Source organism: Crinia signifera, chromosome 5 (genome assembly GCF_055691185.1).
Source record: "Crinia signifera chromosome 5, ASM5569118v1, whole genome shotgun sequence".
In the NCBI taxonomy this organism is placed as follows: domain Eukaryota; kingdom Metazoa; phylum Chordata; class Amphibia; order Anura; family Myobatrachidae; genus Crinia; species Crinia signifera.
This window is the reverse complement of record NC_139221.1, coordinates 218,357,650-218,379,181: the sequence shown is the minus strand read 5'-3', so window position 1 is coordinate 218,379,181 and position 21,532 is coordinate 218,357,650. Positions and strand designations below refer to the sequence as shown.

General features: G+C 37.8%; 1 protein-coding gene across 1 annotated transcript in view; it reads right to left on the bottom strand.

The window, feature by feature from the left end:
* CNTNAP2 (contactin associated protein 2) overlaps window positions 1–21,532 on the bottom strand; it is a 1,678,538-nt gene that overhangs the window by 1,360,103 nt on the left and 296,903 nt on the right. The gene's annotated exons all lie outside the window — the stretch shown is intronic.

Below are 21,532 nucleotides of genomic sequence, written 5' to 3'. Positions count from 1 at the left end.
TTTGCTGCCTTGCTTTAACCTCATTAAATATGCTTCACTGGATACATATTTTATAAGAATATAAATTACAATGGTCCATGACATTTTATTTTGGGGGGTTTTAGAGATACCTATTAGTTTATTTGCCATCAATGTTTCTCTGGCATTTAAATAGCAATCCATTAGGACTTAATGTTTTTCAATGCATTCAGCTATGTAGACGGAAACAGTATGTCTTACATAAGAATCTTTAATGAATGTAACTGTGTAAGCCAGCACGTTATTATACTGCTGCTGTCAAGATGTGCAGAGCTTTCAGCATGCCTTAATAAGTAAATGTTGTACATAGCGATAAGGAAATGCCAGCAAGTCAATAGGATTATGAGTATGGCATGTTGCCATTGGCAAGCCAGGGTCATCCGTAGCCCAAGATTATATGAAAAGTGATGAGTACTGTATATGTAGTAACTACATATGACTCTAGCCTTCCAAAGAAAGTATAATTTATTAAAATGAAACCAGACTTGCAACTTATATATCTGATTACCCCATTACCAATTAATTACATTTAAAAAGTGCTTATTGATATGACATAACTAAAAAAATTAACACATTTTAAACTTCTACACCAACTTTTTCATAAGGTACAATTTGAAGATTGTCAGCAATATGGAAAGTCATAGCATCATCCTTGCAAGTGAGACAGGTATTATGATGACTCTCAATAAGTAACAGCAAGTAAACATTTCAAATGCATTAGTATAGCTCTGTATTAATAAACACCTTACATACAATAGAAACTGAGTATATGTTCAAATACTTATACAGTATATACTATATATAGGTTTGTGAATTTTGCTATTTATTTGGAAAGAAGCATTAACACTATGGCTCAAAGCAAACTAAATATATGCACTAAAGCCATACTTACCTGCTTTGTAAGTTACCTCTCTGGGAGAAGCCAGGAGAGGATATACTGCCAGGCAGCTCAGGGGCTGGGCCAAATTGCCTCAGCAATAGGCCCTACCCCCAACATACGGAAACAACTGCATTTCACAGGCTGTGGTGAGGGGGGGAGCTAAAAAAGTGATACAGACATTTAGCCCTGCCCCTTCTAGCTGGTCTGGTGAGCAATATACAATCCTACCTACATTGATTGGAAGTGGGTAGGGTATACGAGAGTCACCTCCTCTTCTGGGGCTGTGGGGACTCCCCCAAAAATGTGAGTGTCCTGCATCTTCCAGGGGGTTAGACTAGTATGGCTAAAGCATAGATGACAGATTTACAGTATGTGCCTATATTTCACACAAATGCATCGTGCCAAATCACAGCAAAGAGATCTCTTCATCTTAAATGCACTGATGTCTGATTATTTTAGAGAGAATTGTAAGCAAATATTTCTATATTAGATACAATTTTTAATATTTAATTAAAAAAATGTGGCATCACAAAAAGAACCTCCACTTTTTTGGTGTGCTGCAATGCTTCACTTAGCTGTAAATTACCTCTGCTGTGTTTCCTGCAGTTCCCTGCTGCTACTTTGTGTACATAATGATATATGGCAGACTGAATGCTTGAGAAGTCAGAATTACACTGGATGCTAAACTGAGAAAAAAATCAATTCGAGGCACCTGCAAAAAGTTGAAAGCTTATGGTCTTGTTAGTCTGTTCCCTGGAGCCAGCTATACACCCTGTGCTCTTTATAGTCCTATTTGACCTGGTCCTATTTATCTTTTTTAAAACACAGTAATTCTTCTTCATAATTTGAAATGGCGTGTTGGATTTGTCAGTTTCAGCACTGTATAAATGATCTGCTTCCAGGAGAGAGTTTTTCCTTAATGTGTCTATGTCAGACAAGGGAACATTTACAGATTTTAACATAATACTCATTTATTGAGTTAGTCAGCCACTGCAAAACACCCTGCTGACTGTTTCTGTAACTATTTATCACAGGGAAATTTCCAATACACATGTACAGAATGATGCGGTTTGTATGGTTAAGCCTAAGTCTAGTAGCTTGTTCTAAAAGTAGGTGGACAGTCAATAGGAAAACAACCATTGGCCAACATATGGAAAGGGTCAAAATACTTTAAGTCGATATGTTCAAAAGGTTGTCACAAGCAGTAGGACGACATGAGTTATGCACATGTGTTGTTTTTTTATGTCTTTTTCATACTGTACTATCCAAGTGGACATGGAGTTAACCATGCTGAAATCATGCATATGTAATGACAAAGGCATCGCTATGAAGGTCTGCAGAGCAAGCCCCAGTGTCACCATGGGAAGTGGAAGGGAGCCGGGTGCGGCACTGTGACATGATCTGCAGCATATAGCTCATATCACAGAGGACAAGATAGCAGCATAGTCACAGTCTCCAGGGGCAGTTTAGCATATTTGAAAATACCAGGTATGCTCCAGAAGAATCAAAAATAAGGGGGTGTCATTATACCACCACCCTTCATCTGAAGTCACACTCCTTTTTTAGTACAGAGGCCTTACTGATAACATCTATAAAGCATGACCCAACATCCACAGTAACTAGAAACCAAAGTACAATATTGAATAACCCCAGACATATGTAGGGTACACACCAGAAATATTTGGCCCAAAATGACCTCATTTAAATACAATCTCAACCGATTGTATGTAAATTGGGCATGTTTTGGGCCATTTTTGATCCAATCCCGATCCGATGCGCGGACATGCGGGTCATTAGGTCATTTCCCAGATCCTACCTGCAGCAGGAAGGATCTGTAAATGACTATTCTAGTGGGTATGGGTCGCGATTGTTTTATGAAAAAAGTATTACAAATAAAAATAAACATATGATAAGATACCATATAGTATATTGGAATTTCTTAATAGAAAACCAGAGATCAAACACATGTATCACTCTCACTACATCTACATGTAACTCCCCTTTGGGGTGATCTATGAGCCCCATCCTCTTGTAATAACAGATATACATCACAAGGACAATAGACTACGGGCGGTATTCAATGCCACCTGCAAGGGGGTGTCTGCGGCAAGGATAGCTTGTTTCCGAAAACAAGCCATCCTCATCATTTAACCCCTGAGCCAGCCCCTCACCCTATTCAATGTTCAGGGGGCTCGCTGCATTAGCGAGCACCGTGGGCAGAACTTGTAGGTCAATTTCGTTATATATTTATTTTATTTATTTACAGTTTCTTATATAGTGCAGCAGATTCTGTTGCGCTTTAGAATTGTACACAGTGATAAAACAAACTGAGTAACAGCAGACAGACTAAGAGGCCTCTTGACCCTCATGTTCAGCAGGGATCCAGGTAACATCACTGGACAATATCGGCGGCAGCCAGCATCACCCATTTTGTATGGTTCTTCAAATATGCCCATAAGCATTTGGCACTCCATGGGGCATGTATGTAGAAGGGTTCAAGTTTAGCAGCGGGGCCAGACAATTTTATAATTGTTTTAAAAGCACCTTACCATAAGGTTGGAGAATGTATGCTTAGTGCAGTACTTCTTCTATTATGTTTGTGTACAGTATTTATTATAGCATGTTTAACCTTTTTTATTACCACTTATGTATATTAAATTTGTATGATACAGCTATAGACCATCTGAAAATGTATTGAATACAGTATTAGTGTATAAAAAGACAAATGTGTACTTAATGTCAAGTGTCATTCCTAGGTTCTCCTACAGCTCCCCCAGACTTCCACTCTTAATCCAATATTCTGTAGAATGGGAGACTGTGGACTGCATGTGAAAACCCCCTCTAGAAATCCTGCGTTGGCCACTGTTCTGTTTTACCACTGGCAAACTCAGAATCTATTAAATATGTCCCCATGCTTTTATCTCATGTTAATAATCATTCTCCACAAACATCTACAAGTACAGTCACAACACAGGAATAAAGATTACTGCAATAGGCACCAGACATTATAAATTTCAATATTAACAAATAAATCTTGATTTGATAAAACTTGAACACTCATTTAAAGATATGTGATGAATATTAATTACTATATTGTTATTCCAAAGAAGCTTTAAAATTAAATTAAAAGTGTGAATTTATAAAACTGGTATTGGTAGTTTAATATGCAGAGCAATATAGAGATATTTAAGAAACAGCATGTAAACTTTAAAGACATTTATTGTTTTAAACATATTAATTAAAAAAAAAAACACCAAGTATAAGAAATGTTCTGGCATTGAAACAATTGAACCTGCGTTCCACATAATTGCTGCTTTTTGAAAAAAAAGGCTTTGAGTTATTTGACTTTTGAAAAAGTGCACTAAGGTTATTATGCATTTATCAGCAAGTGATTGTTACAAGCAATTATCTGCTGTATTTCCTTCCACAACAACTACACATTAAAAATGAATTCTTAGGTGGGAAACTGGTTGTCAGCAATCATTCCCAGACCATTTCAGTAAGGATGAAGAAAATGTAGAACTTCAAAGACCTTTGTCTTCTAACAGTTTCAATAACCCTTTGAGTGCCAACATTGCTGTGAGGGTGTCTCAAAATATCCCTTAAAAATACCAGTGTCACTCACAGCAACTGTTCTTTTAGTATAAATAAATAGAAATACTGTAAAGTCAATTAATTTAAGTTTAGTTAAATTTTGCACCCCAAAAAAGAACAGTTGCTGTTGTTTGCATGGATCTCTCACAGCAATGTTGGCACTCAAAGGGTTAACTATGTATCAGCAATTTTTTTTCTCCCAGATAACAGCAGGTTACCACCCCCAAACAGCAACTTCCTGTCTGTCAAATTGCGAGGCGCTTGCGATTAGATTAGATTGGGCAGCACGGATGGTGTAATGGTTAGCATTACTGCCTAACAGCGCTGAGGTCATGGGTTCGATTCCCACCATGGCTCTAACTGTGCGGAGTTTGTGTATTCTCCCCGTGCTTGCGTGGGTTTACTCCGGGTACTCGGTTTCCCCCCCCCAATCCAAAAATATACAGATAGGTTAATTGGCTTCCAACAATATTAACCCTAGAATGTTTGTGTGTGCATGTACATGTGGTAGAGAATATAGATTGTAAGCTCCACTGGGGCAGGGACTGATGTGAATGTTCAAATATTCTCTAAAATGCGCTGCGTAATATGTACAGTACGGGCTATATAAGAAACTGTTAATAAATAATAAATAAAATTAGATTCATTGCTGTTTTTTGCAGCTGTGAGGACTCGGGCATGTGTGCTCTGATCCGTACGCATGTGCAGTTATTCCATAAATTATTGGATTGCGAATTCACAATAGCGATCAACTTTAGATTACCCCCTTAGCCTTTTCTTGCTAAAAATAGCCAGAATTAGGCATATACATAAGCAATACTGTGCAAACAAGAACACATTTTCAAGAGGGTCTAGCAGTATCAATTCACAATATTTACTGTAGCTTACAGTATGCTTGTGTTTAACTAAATAGCTAAATTAACTAAATAGCCTTAGTACAACATAAGGAGTGTTGGACCTTTTTTGTAGGCATGCCAAGGCCTGATTTGCATCTTCTGATGCAGATTTTCTTGCATCTGATGTATGTTTACACCGCCCATCCTGAGAAACTGGAGGGTTACTCAGATGGACAATGTTTTCTCAGATGATCTGGGCATCTTCAGATGCAGCAGTGGGATTGGAGAAACTGGTGAGAGGAACTTTTTACAAAAGCGTATTTTCAAACACCAGCTACGTCCAAAGATGCTGCTGCTGTATTTACTGCATCCATCTCTGAATCAGGCTCTGTAATTCTTTAATAAGCAACCAGTTTATGCGTTGTCATGTGACTGTGGCATGTGACTTAATAAAAATGAAAGCAAGGCCACACATCTACATAGCCATGTTGATCCTTGACCCACTTTTATTTCAGACAAGAAAGCTTCCAACCAACAGCCCTACAGAGTCATTTGTGAGCTAATTCTGGCTCTTGGAATCATGGGAGCTAAAGCTCCAATAGGGAGCGATGATTATGCCATACCATTAATTTCTGGACATAGGACCTCAACGGTCTGACTATTAGAACAAGAGGATTGTGGAAGTTCTTATTTGATGTATTATCACAACTATTCCATGATGTAATTATGGTTTTCTCTCAGCCTGCTACTAACAGAACTGTTGTACATTTGTCTTTCTGCCTGGTAACCACATTTTGTGATGAGTCTGTGTCCATCGTGTAGCTCTCTCCTTATGTTCTATCATCTGTCTTTATTACCCACAGCATTTTCTAATTTGTACAGTAGGTCTACGTGGATTCACGGATTACTGATGACAATAAGTGCTGCCTGCAGCAATATTTGTTCTGTACTATGTCCTGGAGAATATAGAAGATTATTCAGTGAAGGAAAAAAAAAAAACTTTAAAACAAAACATAAAACATGTCATGCATTATGCTATTCTTCTATATAATACTTGCGGAAGAGATTTGCTTTATTATTGAGTAATATATATATTACAAAGTGTTATCCTGATTTCACAGTAATTCAGGATAACTACTTCTCCCGGGTTCCACTGTAAATTATTAAGTACATCTGGCTTGCTCTCTGCTAATTATTCCACTTCGTAAGTAGGAGGACACAACAAATATTATGACAGTCACCTGACAATACTGGCAGGTGCTCATTAGTCTTAAGAAGTGTCAAATATGACTGGCAGCTGCTGTATATCTAATTTGTGTCTGTCATTCCTCTCATTCTCAATATTATTCTACTATTCTTATCTTTAGATACACCAATTTAAATTGGATAATCTGAAGATTTCAATTGTCCCTTCAGTAACACTTCCCTGAACATTGCAGTAACAGGAGTCATATATGATGAGCCAACACAATGAAAAATTGTCAAACATTACATTCACATGCTTATTATGGATCTCATTTACGTGGAGATTTATAAAAGCCTGAAGAGTAACAAAAAAAAAAGAGAGAGATACATCATTAACTTGTCATATTCTGTCATTTTATAGGCTGCAGAGACATAGGGGTAAATTTACTAATATAAGAGTTATATTGAAGATGGCATGTTGCCCTTAGCAACCAATCAGATCTATCTATTATCTTCTAGAAGGGGGTAAATAAAAAGAAAGTAGAATATGATTGGTTGTTATGACCAACATCTGATCTTCAATATAACGCCCATCTTAGTAAATGTACCCCATTATGAGGGTCAGTTTTACCCAAGGCAAATAATAAAAAATCACCCCTTGTGCTGTCTTGTGTTGTTATCATCCTTGTATTTTATTCAATGGCACTCCCTTGCCTGTATGTCCCAATAGTAACAGTCTTTCTGTATTTTCCCTATAGTGACCCTTGTTATTTGTATTTTGCTTATAGTAACCTGTTGTCTGTATTTTCTTTATAGAGACCCCCCTTGTCTAATTTTCCTTATATGACACCCTTATCTTTATTTCCCGTAAGTGACCCCATTTATTTACCCCGCATCCAGCATGTCTTTTATTGTTAGTGCTCCCTGGCTCCCCACAGTACTTTATTTACCAAAGACAAAGGGCTTCCTACCATCCTCAGTCCTACTTCGACTAAGCTCTTCCTGTGCTGATTCTGCCAGGGGTGAATCATGGGTTCAGCTGCTTCAGTGTGAGTCTGGTAACGACTGCTCTTATGAATGCTTGACCCAGAGAAGACACTACACTCCACCATGTTCAGTATGGTGAAGGGCACATTTTTGGTTGCCTTAAGATGCCCATACATGGTACAATTGTCGGGTGCAATGAGATTTTTTAAAGGGGCAATCACTTACATGGTTATGCCTTGTACGTGATTGCCTCTTTAAAAATACCCCTGATTTTTCCCGGAATTCCGCACAGTCGCTGAACTCAAAGGCTATTACATTTGCCCGATGAGCTCAATAGCTGGGTTTGCTCCTCCTTTAAATGAGTCTTTTTTAGGCATCTAAAGACTTATAGTTAAAAGAGGTAGTAGAAGGTCTTCCACTGTATGTTACTTTTCTGCAGCTCAGACAAATGTTTTCTGTTCAATCATTTGTAGTGATCACAGCCTATAGAGTGAGAGATTTTCTGTGACAAAAACTAAATCTAATCTCTCTTAACTGTTATACTATGTTTTGAACTAAAAAGTCCTTTACCCCAAGCTACTATAACTTGTTTGTATCTGATGCACAAGATTAGATTGGATTTAAATGGAAACTAGCTCCAGGTGGTAACATCTCATTAAAAAGTAACTTAGTTTCTAATACCCAAGTAATTAAAATTGCTGAACTATAAAGATAGCAATGTATAAACAAATACATAATGAAAAAAAAAAAGTATTTGCTCTAGGAGCCCAGTGTTTTCTCTAATTTTTATATATTTTGAATAGTGGTTTTGTAGAATACATGCTTTAATGTATTTTCATTTGAGCAGTTGAGAATCATATACCATGTAGTATGATTGGCACAGACTGGAAAAGAGGTGCAGAATGTTACCTGACGTGCTACTGATCTTTATCATGGACCCCAAAATGGAGTATAGCATTTGCTAGTAGTGACCTGTAGATTCTCAACCTCTCTGCTCAGATTCCTGGTATGGCAGCCTGATACGACACATGTCAATAGGGAGAGACAGTGAAATGATTTCTGTAATAGTAAGGCAAATACTGTATGGCACAAAATAGAAGGAAAGGAGAACGGTTAGGGTAATTAATGGTCAGGGTCAAAGACAAAGGTTCATAACTGGTAGTCAAGCCAAGGTCAAGTACAAAGGAAATCCAAAAGGCAAATAACTACAAGGATGCTTAAAATGCCAGATCACTGGAGTAAAGGAGTCCTAGTATTAGAGTAAAGGAGTCCTAGTAGTCTGCTGAGCATTGAGCAGGTTTAACAATGGAACGTTATTGTAACTTTAACAGGCATGACATAAGTGGTCACATGACTATAGTTCAAAAGAACAGCATGTCTATCCAGCCGCGACTAAACAAAACAGGTCAACAAGAGGAGATTATGTAATGTTTTATACTTTATACAGCAGAAGTATTTTTTTTTTTTTTTTTCATTTTGTTTTGTAGATTTGGAGTCATTGTAATTGTTATTTTGCAATAAATATACATTTTAAATATATAATTCTAACCTTAAAAATGTAATTTTTAATTGTTTATTTTTTTTACAAATGTGCTCTAATTTTCTCATGCTTGGGGTGGGACCCCATGCTATTAAAAAAAAAAAAAAAAAAAACTGTTTCTATTACTTTTACATACCGAAGCACTGTCAGATCTCACTAATCCATGATGCCAAAAGGTGTTTTTTCTTTTGTATTGATCTGATTTTTGTCAGTTCGCCAATACGAATGTAGTAAATTACCTGGAGCCTAAGGAAAGTCCTACTGAATTTGGAGGATGGTTTATTGATTCATACATGTGTGTTCTACCATGATTTTCATTCATATTCTTGTGTTTAGTAAAATTCCAAAATAGGAAACCTTGCCAAGATTTACAATTTACAATAATAATAAGGTTATGTAGTAGACTTGTAAGTTATATTTCCATGTGTTGTGTTTATAACGATTTTTCCTTATTACTGTAGGTGCAAAAAGGATTGATGAGTGTCACTATAATTCCCACTACAGTATATGTGATATTAAGATGATCGATCGACCTTAATAAGGTTGACAGGTATTAAAGGTCAACAAGTGCATATGGGTGAGACAATGATTGTTGACACAGCATTTTAATATCTTTTGGACTTTTTTCATACCCTCCCATCCAAATGGACAATGATTACAAATAGTAACCTGTCTGCAGGGTGACAACCTTTTGTACCTTGTGAACATACACCCTTTTACTGGTCAATATATCTACCATGTACATTTTGACCCTTTCGCTCTTGTTCATATCGACCATATGGGGTCACCCTACTTGAATGTCAATCCCAATATGGGTCAACCCATTGATCCATACTCAGTATTTGTGCATAAATGTAACATGCAAGGTAGGTGGAGAACTGAATTGCCCCATAAGTTAGAGAATCACATGCTGATTTTAAATGAAAAAACAAACAAACATCAGTTTCCAAAGGTGTATTTATATATCCGTGTATATACTATATTTGTATGTATATGTACATAGATAGTTACTGTAGATGTACAGAACTTTGGCTTCCATCCACACGATGGCTTGTGGCTTAAGGTGGGTACAAAGTAGACACATTTTTTAATGATGTGCTCGATTTCAACTATTCATCAGATCGTTCAAATCGTCAAGTGTGTAAGCACTATGCATTCTGGTGTTGGTCACATTTTCCGGTTGCCCCTACATACAACTCGATCTGGGGATGTCATCAATGGTTTCAAGCAACTTGTGCTGTGTGCATGCCAGTGGTTACCAAGCATTTTTCAAACATGGTTCCTTAAAGTATCAGCATTTATTTTTCATGGCACCCCTAGGATAAAAGTTTTTACTGATATACTTGGAAAAATCACTTTGACCGTAAATAATTTGATTTGATTCTGGTCCAGTAACACAAGCCACCCCTGCAAGAGCCTTGGGGTACCCCAGCATGCCTAGGCACACAGGTTGGGAACCACCTGGTGTACGCAATGTCTATATATTATATATGATCAAATATTGCATAGTATCTATGCACTTAATTGTTTGTCCAGGAGTTTGAGGGAAAACTTAACAACCAACACATCATTTGCTGATCATCTGTGTACACACTAGTACCCAGTTCAATTCTTCTGTAAAAATAGGTCAATGAACTCCAGGTCTGGGGGTGGATCAATTAAACAAACAAAATAAAAATCGGTGACTTACCATACGGAAATTACATTTTGGCCCAGAACAGATTCAGGAACCCAGTTCCTGATGATGTTATATTTAATTAGAGGTGCAGGAGCTGAGTTCCTGCAGGTTCCTGCTGAAAAATAGCAATGCTAGTACCCAAGATCATCACTGACAACAATGGAACATGGATGATGCCACACATCAGACTGTTCAGCCAACATCTTTATTTAATGTATATAAACACACATTCTACTTAGTCCTTAAAGCATATAGTTGAAAACAATATCTAAAATCCAATAATACAGTATCTTACTAAGGGCATAATGTATATGCACTACTGGTCAAAAGTTGCATAGCCTCCCAATGTTTTCCAATTTTTATTGAAATAAAATGTATTAATGTAATCTGAAATAAAAAAATAGGATAAAGAGCAACTGGAGATTAAAAAGAAATCAAAGAAAATGTTGTTATATATTTTTGACTTATCAAAGTAGTCACCTTTTGCAGTATCAAGCCTGTGCTAGAAATTCTATGATTTGAAGCCCACAGTTTTGTTCTTTTCCTTGAAAGTAGTTCTGACATAGCCTGGAGGTTTGTTTTGGACCATTATCTTTGCTGTGTTAAGCCCAAAAATGTAAATGGCATAGCTTTTAATTGCAAAACATGGGGTGTTTTACTATTAAATTCATTGTCCTTTTAAATATTAGACTTAAACATCCTGGGAAGATAATAAATTAACCAAATGTACTGAGGAACCATCTTTTCAACCTACTATGGTGGAATTAAATTAGCTGTGCTAACCTAATTTCAGAGGTTAATACAGCTACAGTAAATGCAACTCAACATGGCTGGCTACAAGTTTTTTTTACTTTCCAAATAGCTATGGAAATTAGGACACGTTAACTTTCCTAAATATTTAATGCAGCTTTATTGTTACAGCCAGTGAGCAGGTGAAAAGGTTTTACTTTTTTTTATTTTAAATCCTATTTTAATGTCAACTTATCTATCTATCTATCTATCTATCTATCTATCTATCTATCTATCTATCTATCTATCTATCTATCTATCTATCTATCTATCTATCTATCTACATATATATATATATATATATATATATATATATATATATATATATATATATATGTCTAGTGTCCATTTGTGTGTCTTCGAAACACTGCCATTTGTTGACAGAAAATTAAACTACATCTCTTTCTCACACATGTACAAACACAGAGGCAATCACAAGGTAACAGACTAGCTTTCGAAGCATTTGCTTTGAGCGGGGTTACTAGTACGGAATTAATTTAGTTAGCTTAATTAACCGACATGTCATTTTTATGGTGACATTCTGCAGAATAATGGGTTCATTGATGTGGGGCAGGTATATGTGAGTGTTGTATGACAGTTTAGGTTTGCAGTTGGGAGTTACAGATTTTCTTTTAACATAACCATAACTTCCAGAAATTTGGAGGTGTGGCCTGGTGGTAGGGGGTGTGGCCTACAAATAGCATCACTCCTTTGCGGCTACGTGCCAGATTTGCCACTGTGAGGGCATGGCCAGTGACTCTGCTTGTGGGAATAGACACCATGTGCACATGGGCACAGGCTCTTTTCATCAATACACAGGGGGCAACAGGGGTGACTGCCAAGTGCCCCCTCACCGCAGGACACTGAAAACATCCCAAAAAATGGTGGAATGTTCCTGTGAAAAATTGGGGCATTGGGAGGTATGTCATTCCAATTGCCTTCTGTTCAACCTAATATCACTATTTACATTTTTTCTTTGTAACAATTTTAGTTTGCCAGATTCCACATCAGTCTTATCTACACTGTATATGTCCCTCTACACCTGCTTCTCACACTTATCCTAAATCTGTATTTATTTTTCTTCTCTCCATTTTGAAACTATCTTTCTGGACTACACTATTGTACAGGAGTCATGTTTCCTCAACCCTGTGCTATACCTATTCACTCTGCATGCTCTCTGCCCCCTAGCAGGGTTTGTTGCAGCATGGTGCGCAGTACAGGATTTGGTAGTGGTCAAGGGGGCAGGTGGAGGGGGAGTCGATAGGATGAGGGAGAGAACTTCTTTGCCTGCCCTTTCTCCCTGCCTGCGGACTCATGTTCTGACCATCCCTGTCATGCTCACTTCTTGCCATCAGGCCTCCTGCCTGCACTTTATGTCGATGCCTGTCCCCCATTAACGCTAGACTGTAAGCTTTTTAGAGCAGAGCCCTCGTCCCTCCTGTTATCACAGCACTCTTCTTGCATTTCAATGAAATCTCTCTTATTCACCTACTATCTACACCTGCATCTCTTCTCACTTGTATTTATTCATCTCTACAATGGGGTAGTGATGCAGATGCATCTAGCTGCCGATGTGATAGTGATTAATGGTGCTAAGCATCAGGAGCTGAGGCACACTGACTGCACAAGCCTGCAGTGCATTACTGGGACATGACTAAGTCCCATGAGAATGCACAAGAGGACAGAGGCTTGTGCTGGGCTCTGAATGGTGGAGCTCATCACGTTTCTCAGGCCCGTGGAGGACAGCAGAAGCAACCTCATCATGAAATTGTTTTTATCAGAGGCAGTGCTGAGCTTGTGAGGTCTCCAACAGAGCAAGGTACAGAGGGACGAACTCACAGGCTTTTTATGTGGTGTATATACTGTGTGTGTGTATATTATATGTATACAAAGGTGACCCCAAGTGCGCCTCCAATACTTGAGCAGCTACTCTATATATCCCCCCTGTTAGTGGGAGATAAAAAAGGGATAGAAATGGAAAAAATAGAGAGCGCTGATGGATCCACCACCTTATTAGGTTTCACAAATAGTCATAATTGGACACATATGGAAAATGTGAACAACTGGTGACAATAAAATAGTTATGTTTTTATTAAAACAAATCTTTAAAATGTCGTAATCCACAATGGCTTGTTCAATTCCAGATGATACAAGGTAAGTCCAAACCCTACGCGTCTCATCTAAAATACTTCATCAGGGTTTAAACAAATGGGTAATAAATCAAAAGTATGACGCGAATAGGTCCTTTCAGACAGATTCTTAGATTGAAGCTGTTTTCGGAGTTCCCCTGACAGACTTTTTTAAAGTGTTTTATTCTCCCATACAGTTTGCGGCCAATCATGACAAGAGGGCCCCCCTGTCTAGAGTGACCCAACCCCACCCCCAAAGGCTTAATCTAGCCCTGCCTGTATTGTTCTAATGTGTGCTATATTTATGACGCTGAATACCACTTGTGGTGCATTATAAATAAAATGTTATAATAATAATAATAATAATAATAATATAGGAGTCTCAAGCCTTCAGCATCATTTTGTGTTTGTTTGTTGTGTGCACTTATTCTGTGTGAAATGCTGGGTTGAGCGCCCAGATTATTTTATTTTGGCACTTTCACACTGTACCTCAGTCTGGGTTGACCTGGCAATAACCTGCCGATGGCAATGTGAAATGGGAGTTTCAAAGCCTCATATTAATATCAAGCGAGGCTACAGTCTCTTTTTTTGTCCCGGCAAAGATAGTAACAATTGGGACTTACATTTGCTGTCTTTAAATCTGCTTGTAGCTCGGAAATTTGTTTGGTAATAGCCAGTACATTATTACAATGTGTAGTATCTCATTTATGTATTTTATATTTTTTGTATATTTACATTACCATATCTCATATTGGGGCAGATGTATTAAGCTTTAACAAGAGATAAATGCAAGGGTGATAAGGAGAGATATAAACGTCCAGCCAATCACCTGCTAACTGCCATGTTACAGGTTGTGTTTGAAAAAAGTCAGTAAGGAGCTGATTGGCTGGACGTTTATCTCTCCTTATCACCCTTGCATTTATCTCTTGTTAAGGCTTAATACATCTGCCCCATTGTACATATAGCAAGTTATTAGAATTACATTGCATGAAGTGCATATTATAATCGTATTCCACTGCTTGTTTGCATTTCAAATTTACCAATTCAATACACTCCAAGAATCCTATTATTACAATAAACACCATGTTTCGTATCCATGGTTATATGGAAAAATAGGAGTGGTAATGCTCTCTTTCAACTTTTACTCAGGACATAGTGAAGTTTATAGAGAGGACATTACAGTGAACCAAATACATTGGTTAATCAGTCTTTTAAGCTGTGTACACACGGGGGCGATAGGGGCTGAAATCGCTGGGAATATGGTCGCTAGCGACTATATTGCCAGTGATGGGAGTGTGCCCCGGCGATAAATCGCCGGGTGCGCGCTCCCGGTTTCAGCCCCATTCTAATCGCTGGTCGCAGGAGCTTGCTCCTATGACCAGCTGATTACCTCTGCAGCTCCCCTGGCAGAGGTTCCTTCTTATCAGCGACCATCTCTGGTCCCTGATGAAAAGGAGACACTGAGCAATATATCTCCCCCCGTGTGTACGCACCTTCAGACTTTCACCCAGGCTTCAGCAGTCCACTGGCGATTCTCCACTTTTTCATTGCTGTAGAACTGTTTTAAGTTCTAAGATCATTTCTTGTTCTGCATTATTTTTGGTACTTGTGTACTAGCACAGCGCCCACGATATTAAGTGGTACGACATATAATCGCATGGCATACACCCAATGCACTGCGATGCAATGTGATTTTAAATTGTATAAGCCCCCTATACGATGTTTAATTGTATAAGCATCCTAATGGGGGCTTACAATGTTAAATGCACCCCCACACCACCCCCACTATGAACGTCAACCCGAAGCGTGGCGAGCGGCGGCGGTACGCGTCCTACGACCTTTTCATACCCCCACTATCCACGTCGGCGTGGAGTTGATTTTATATAGTGTGGCGAGCGCAGCGAGCCACTGAGCCCGAATCGCGGCGAGCGGACGCGTATTACTTTACATTTATTCCGCGTCCCCTCGAGGGACTCGGTGGCTCGCTGCGCTCGCCACACTATATAAAATCAACTCCACTCTGACGTGGATAGTTGGGGTATAAAAAGGTCGTCATAGTAAGCACCCAACACATTTAATTAACTTATAGGGGCCACTTTTAACATGGGATAACCCTTTAGGGTGCTTATACAATTTTAAATCGCATACCATTGTATATGCGATAGAATGGCATACAATGCCATACAATTCGATAGTATACAATTTAAAATTGTATAGCATCGGCTGCCATCGCATCGCATGCCTTATGGTCTGCGATGCGATGGGCGCCATGCTAGTACACAAGTACCTTATTTTTTAGCATTTGCTAACCTAAAATGTTGATTTTTATAGCTTGTAGCACATAAATATATGAAATCCATATATACAGTTCTGTATTTACTGTATAAAATGCATTGCTACATTTAGTGACTGGCATTACCTTGTCATTTCATGCCGTTCAGAGAGACTCTGCAGTTTTCAGGTATTCAATTTAAATGTAACAATGTATTGCACTTGTTAATACGGAATGAACTGGAAATTGTAATAAAAAAACATTTCTCTGATAAATATAATTTATTGTATGCATGCATTGTACTTGTTTTACTTTGTTTTATATTTAGAATTATATATTACTAACATAGGTAATTAAAAATGTAATTATCTTTATCTGCAGTGATGTGAAACATTCTCTTCACATTTAAGCAAAATAATCATGTGTTATTATGCAAACACCTGTGTGGCATTTTCACATGCAGCCATATTTATTTTTATGCATATGTGAAATTATAACTCTCGTGTCTATCTGGAATTACCTACCATGACACCGTAAACAAACAAAACAGCTTTGGAGTTAAAGATATTTTCTGTGTGTTTATAAGAAACTCCAGTTTCTTTGCATTCCACACGCAAAAACATTTAGCCTACACTATCTGTTGCCTACACACTGGATACACCAATTGTGTGTGTTACACTAATATTCATGATATATCAAAAGAAAACCATACATTAATTCACAATTTATCAGTGCCTCATGAATATTGATGACACCTTATGAATATTAATTAAAGTGGATTAAATGTCATTAAATGCTTGTTAAATATGCTTCAGCATTCTCATGGTTTAGCTGAAAAAATGGCTGTTGTTTAAACAGATGATGGCAAACTGAGACTCACAAAATTCCTAAGACCATTTTGAATCTTATTTTATTCTTAACTTCTCAAACAAGGAAATTTGGGTTAGTCTCTGTAATTTGCTATAAGATACATGATGCTTACATTTAATGATGTTTCAGGGCCAAATTCCAGGCATATTTTAAATAGCTTCAAAACTTGAAAAGAAGAGATCAGCTTTTTTGTAGTATGTTTTTCTGAGGCAGCTTGTAGTAGTTTAGATTTGGTAAAGATAGTCAACAGCAGTAATTTCGTGTCCTGGAGCTTGCTTCAGAGATTTATACTAAGGCCACCATAACTGTAAGTGTGGCAATGTGCCCAGGAACAAGGCACATTGCAGATGACGTAGTGCGCAAACCCCCTGCTTCAATAAAATGCATCAGCTTCCTGCAGGAAGCCAGCTCTCTGCTTGTTGCAGCCCAGCCTGGCAGTCTGGGAGAGAGGAAACACCAGCCAATGGGACTGCCTATACTGTCTAGGACTGGCAACTTGGACTTCCAATATTAAATCACTGCCAGTGACAGTGTAGTCACTGCAATCACGAACTGTAACTAGCTCACTGACATTGAGCAGGGTGGCGGATTTTACCTGGGAGTACAATCCACCACCAGAAGGGAATGAAACTGAGTAGCACATGCGAGGAAACCTTGTACCATTTTGGAACTTGTACAATTCCTCATATCCCTATGATTCAATAAGATACATATGTAATAATACTTCCACAGGCCATGACTACAATGTTTACTGTACATTTTTAGAAAGCCACAGTGTCAAATGCAGGGTAACACCAGACTGTGCATTTTAGCTTCCAGCTCTACTAGTGTCATTACAATTTTTAATTTATATTTTTTTGGTCATTTTAACCAGTTACAATTTTCACAATACAATGAATACTATTCTACTATTTATATTTTCCCATTAAAAACTAGAGATGTGCAGGTTGGGATTTACTCGGTTCTTATCACCAAATGATCACAGAATTTTGAATTTCCTTAAAAATTCCATCTTTTATCCTGTTTTATTTGATTATTTTTAAATTAATACTTTGATTATTATATAAATACTAATCAGTTTGAGTAAAAAGGTGAATGTAAGGCGCTTATGAGAAAATAAAATTAGTAATAATAATCAAAAAATAAATATAAAATATGTATATGATATAATTGAACAATGTGCTCCCCTGTTAGGGAAAAAAAGGGAGATTAGAAAAATGTTTACAGCCCTTTTAAGAAGATTTAATGGTGGCGTTTTTTGTGTGTAATGGAGACGGCTCAGTGGGAACACGTAAGTGAGGTTTGGAATCTACAATGTCCCTACAATACCTTCCTCAGTTTGTGCAGATTTGGGCATAGCAGGTTTTCAGTGTAGCGCTGTCTCTGTTGTTTTTCTCCGTGTCCCGTGGAGCTCCGTTCGGCTTGTCAAAACCGGAAGTTCGGGACAGCGTGTTTCCGGATCATGCTCCCGGCACCCAACACGTTTCGAGTTTACCACTCTTTGTCAAGGATGTTTCTCCCTTGCAGGAGGTTGCTTTTTATTGCGTAAAAACTTTATTGAAGAAAAAAAAAAAACTGCAATCCTAACTAATCAGTTTGAGTGTGCATATATATCTATATATATATATATATATATATATATATACATATATATGAGGTGCAATTGTTAATTTATGGCCTTTACATCGAGGTAAACATCGCCTTATGGATCCTAACATAAACATCGCTGCGACCTGCTCCAATATGGTGGCCGGTATTTTTATCTCTACTGTTATGAGGATCCTACATATGGAGGACCATTCATATAAGAAAAATTGTGGCTAGGAACTAAAAGTCATTATCTCTGTTTCCCATGAATGGAACTAGAGGACGAGACATGTACTCGCCTAAAGCATGAAAGATGCGATAACCACTTCCGGCTTCCAGTAACGCCAGGTGTGGGTTCCAAAGACAGAAAGTATGGGATGACCACTTCCTGTTTCCAGTCACTTAAGGATGGTACCACGTTTCCTGTGTTGGGAAATTAATGGGAAAATGAGAGGAAATCCGGACTGGATCCTGAATAAACCTCTTACGAAATATGATTTTATTATATATGTTGAATGTGTAGAAAAAGGTAAAGCTAGGGTCATCATGTATTAGATTCAGGAAAGATGGAAATTTTATGTATTTTACTATGCAGAAATGTGTAAGGTGGAGTCCAGGACATGCTTTCGCTATGTTTTTTTGGACTACTGGTATATATACTGGTAGCGTAGGGAATGTCCATCACACCCTGAGTAAGGACACATAGTTTCAGAAACACATTGGTGGTGGAGGACATTCTATTGGCTGGACCCTGCTGATCCCCTATACCAGCAATCTTTTTTATCTTGAATTTTTATGTCTGGACATTTTATTGGAGTGATGTTTTTGTATAAATAAACCTTTTTGGATTACTGTGGAGCCTTAGTCTGGGAGTGTACTGGGCTTTACTCACGGCCTGTCTATTCGTTCACTGCATGCTGCCTCTCATTCTCTCTCCTAAGCATAGAGTAGGCATTCATGGTGCCTGCCAGGAGTCCACCTACCTTTATTTATTATTTATTTATTAACAGTTTCTTATATAGCGCACACAGATTCCGCAGCGCTTTACAGAGCATAGTTATAATCAAAAACACATAACAAATTACAGTACAAGACAGTTTAGGACAAGCACATGGTTAATATAGATAGTTGCATCAGGGGACAGGACACTGAAGCAATCATCAGGGTGGCAGAGGTTTATATATTCTAAGAAAGGCACATGAGGAGAGAGGGCCCTGCTCGTGAAAAAAGATACCTCCATGTGAACATAGAGACCCTTATCTGGGTGAGTGTCAGTCTTTTATCTGATGTCCGGTGAAGGAAAGTATTGGTCCATATATCCATCCAAGGTGCAATACACAAAGAAACCTTTACGTGAACATCACCCACTTTTGTGAGTTGAGTGTCTATGGGTTTATCTTATTGAAACTGTTATTTGACACTGTTCATTAATTTGAACTTTTTCTCTTTGTGGGCACCCTGGTTGGAAAAGAATGGATCCTTAAGTCCAGTCTGAATATACTGTAGAAGCCATATCGTCTGATGAGACAGTGCTTTTGGATAGTCAATAAGATCCCACAGTGAGATGCAAGTAAATTTGGGTAAAACCGAACCCACACATTTCTATTAAAAACATATTACATTAAATTATTCACCTATAGTACTCTAAAGCAGGCAAGGCCAAACTGTGGCCCTTCAGCTATGGTCAAACTACACATCCCAGCATGTATTACCATAGTTTTATCATTCCCTAATAGCAAAACTGTGATAAGGCATGATGGGTTTTGTAGTTTCACAACAGCTGGAGGGCCAGAGTTTGGCCACGCCTGCTCTAAAGTCTATTTTAACTTTCTTACTTAAAAAGTAAAGTTTTAGTTTGAAAGGAGAGCAGAAAATCAAATGGTGCTATTGTACTTAATCTATTTTTATCAAGCTTGCCAGACAATATGCACTTTTAGTCAATTTGTCTCAAATCATCTGAAAAGAATTCTTGAAATTTCTGCTGATCTTGCAACAATAAGGAGTAAGTGTAAGATAGGAGCAACAATCTCTTCATTTTTTATTAGCAGAGTTACTCTTCCAGATATAGTTATCATATTTAAGTATGTACTGTAGTACCTAAAGTAAAAAATAAATCTGAAATGCTTATATGAAAACTCAGTGATGTAGGTGTTTTGCAAACTATTGAAACAGCTGAGCCAGCAATATTTACCGTCTTGTGATAGTTCCGGGCCTGGTTCCCCACCCTTCAGCTAGATGGTATTTTAAATGGTGTGATACCTCTTCTTTACAATCATATAGTTAAGCTGTGAATAGGAAACCTGTTATTTAAGTTAAATATACATTTTCATTAAATTGTACTTTCCAATTAATCTGACTGTCAGAAGTGTTACAATTTGATGTTGTTCACATTAAGTGATAACATTTATACTTGCAAACTTAGTATAAAAGTGTTTTTCCATTATCACGCTATTGATTTTGGTTTTACAGCTGAGATTTTTTACAGCTTCAGAAAAGTTCCAGAGTTGACACAGATAAGCCATTAATGTGTAATTGCAGAGGTCACTGGTGCCTTTATAATGTAGCACAAAACAGAATGGAAATGAAGGTACTACATAGCTTTGCAAGGTTAATGCTGACACCAGTAATGGTCAAGCACTCTCTCTATCTTTATGTAACTGTGTATTAGATGTTGGTATAGACAGGGCTGAAACTAAAGTTGATGTCACCGGGGCCCAGGCAGTAGTACCCCCACTCTGTCTAACGCCTACAGTTGCGTCACTGGTATAGGTATTTAGTGAATGCAGTGCAATGTTGGAATAAATTAGGTGCCTGACTGTCACTTCATTTTAACCATTTCAACTTGAATGTAATATGGTGTGAGAATCAGAAAGATTTTGGGGAGTTTTCCCATTTTTTTAAAGTAGCAATCATGTTCACTGAAATCCCAGGTTGATTTTGCCATTACCACTTTAAAAACTCTACCAACATTTCTCACATTCTGATTCTCACACCCTATTACATTTGTCCCTATTCCTCCATTCCAGCAAATGACTAGTCTGCAGTGTGTTAAAAACTATATAAATCTCCTTACTCTGCATATTCTACTTAACTTGTTACTACAAACTTGCCGAATAGACCAACACTCACATTTTCTCCATTAGCCCCACAAGCTTTCTTACTGTTTC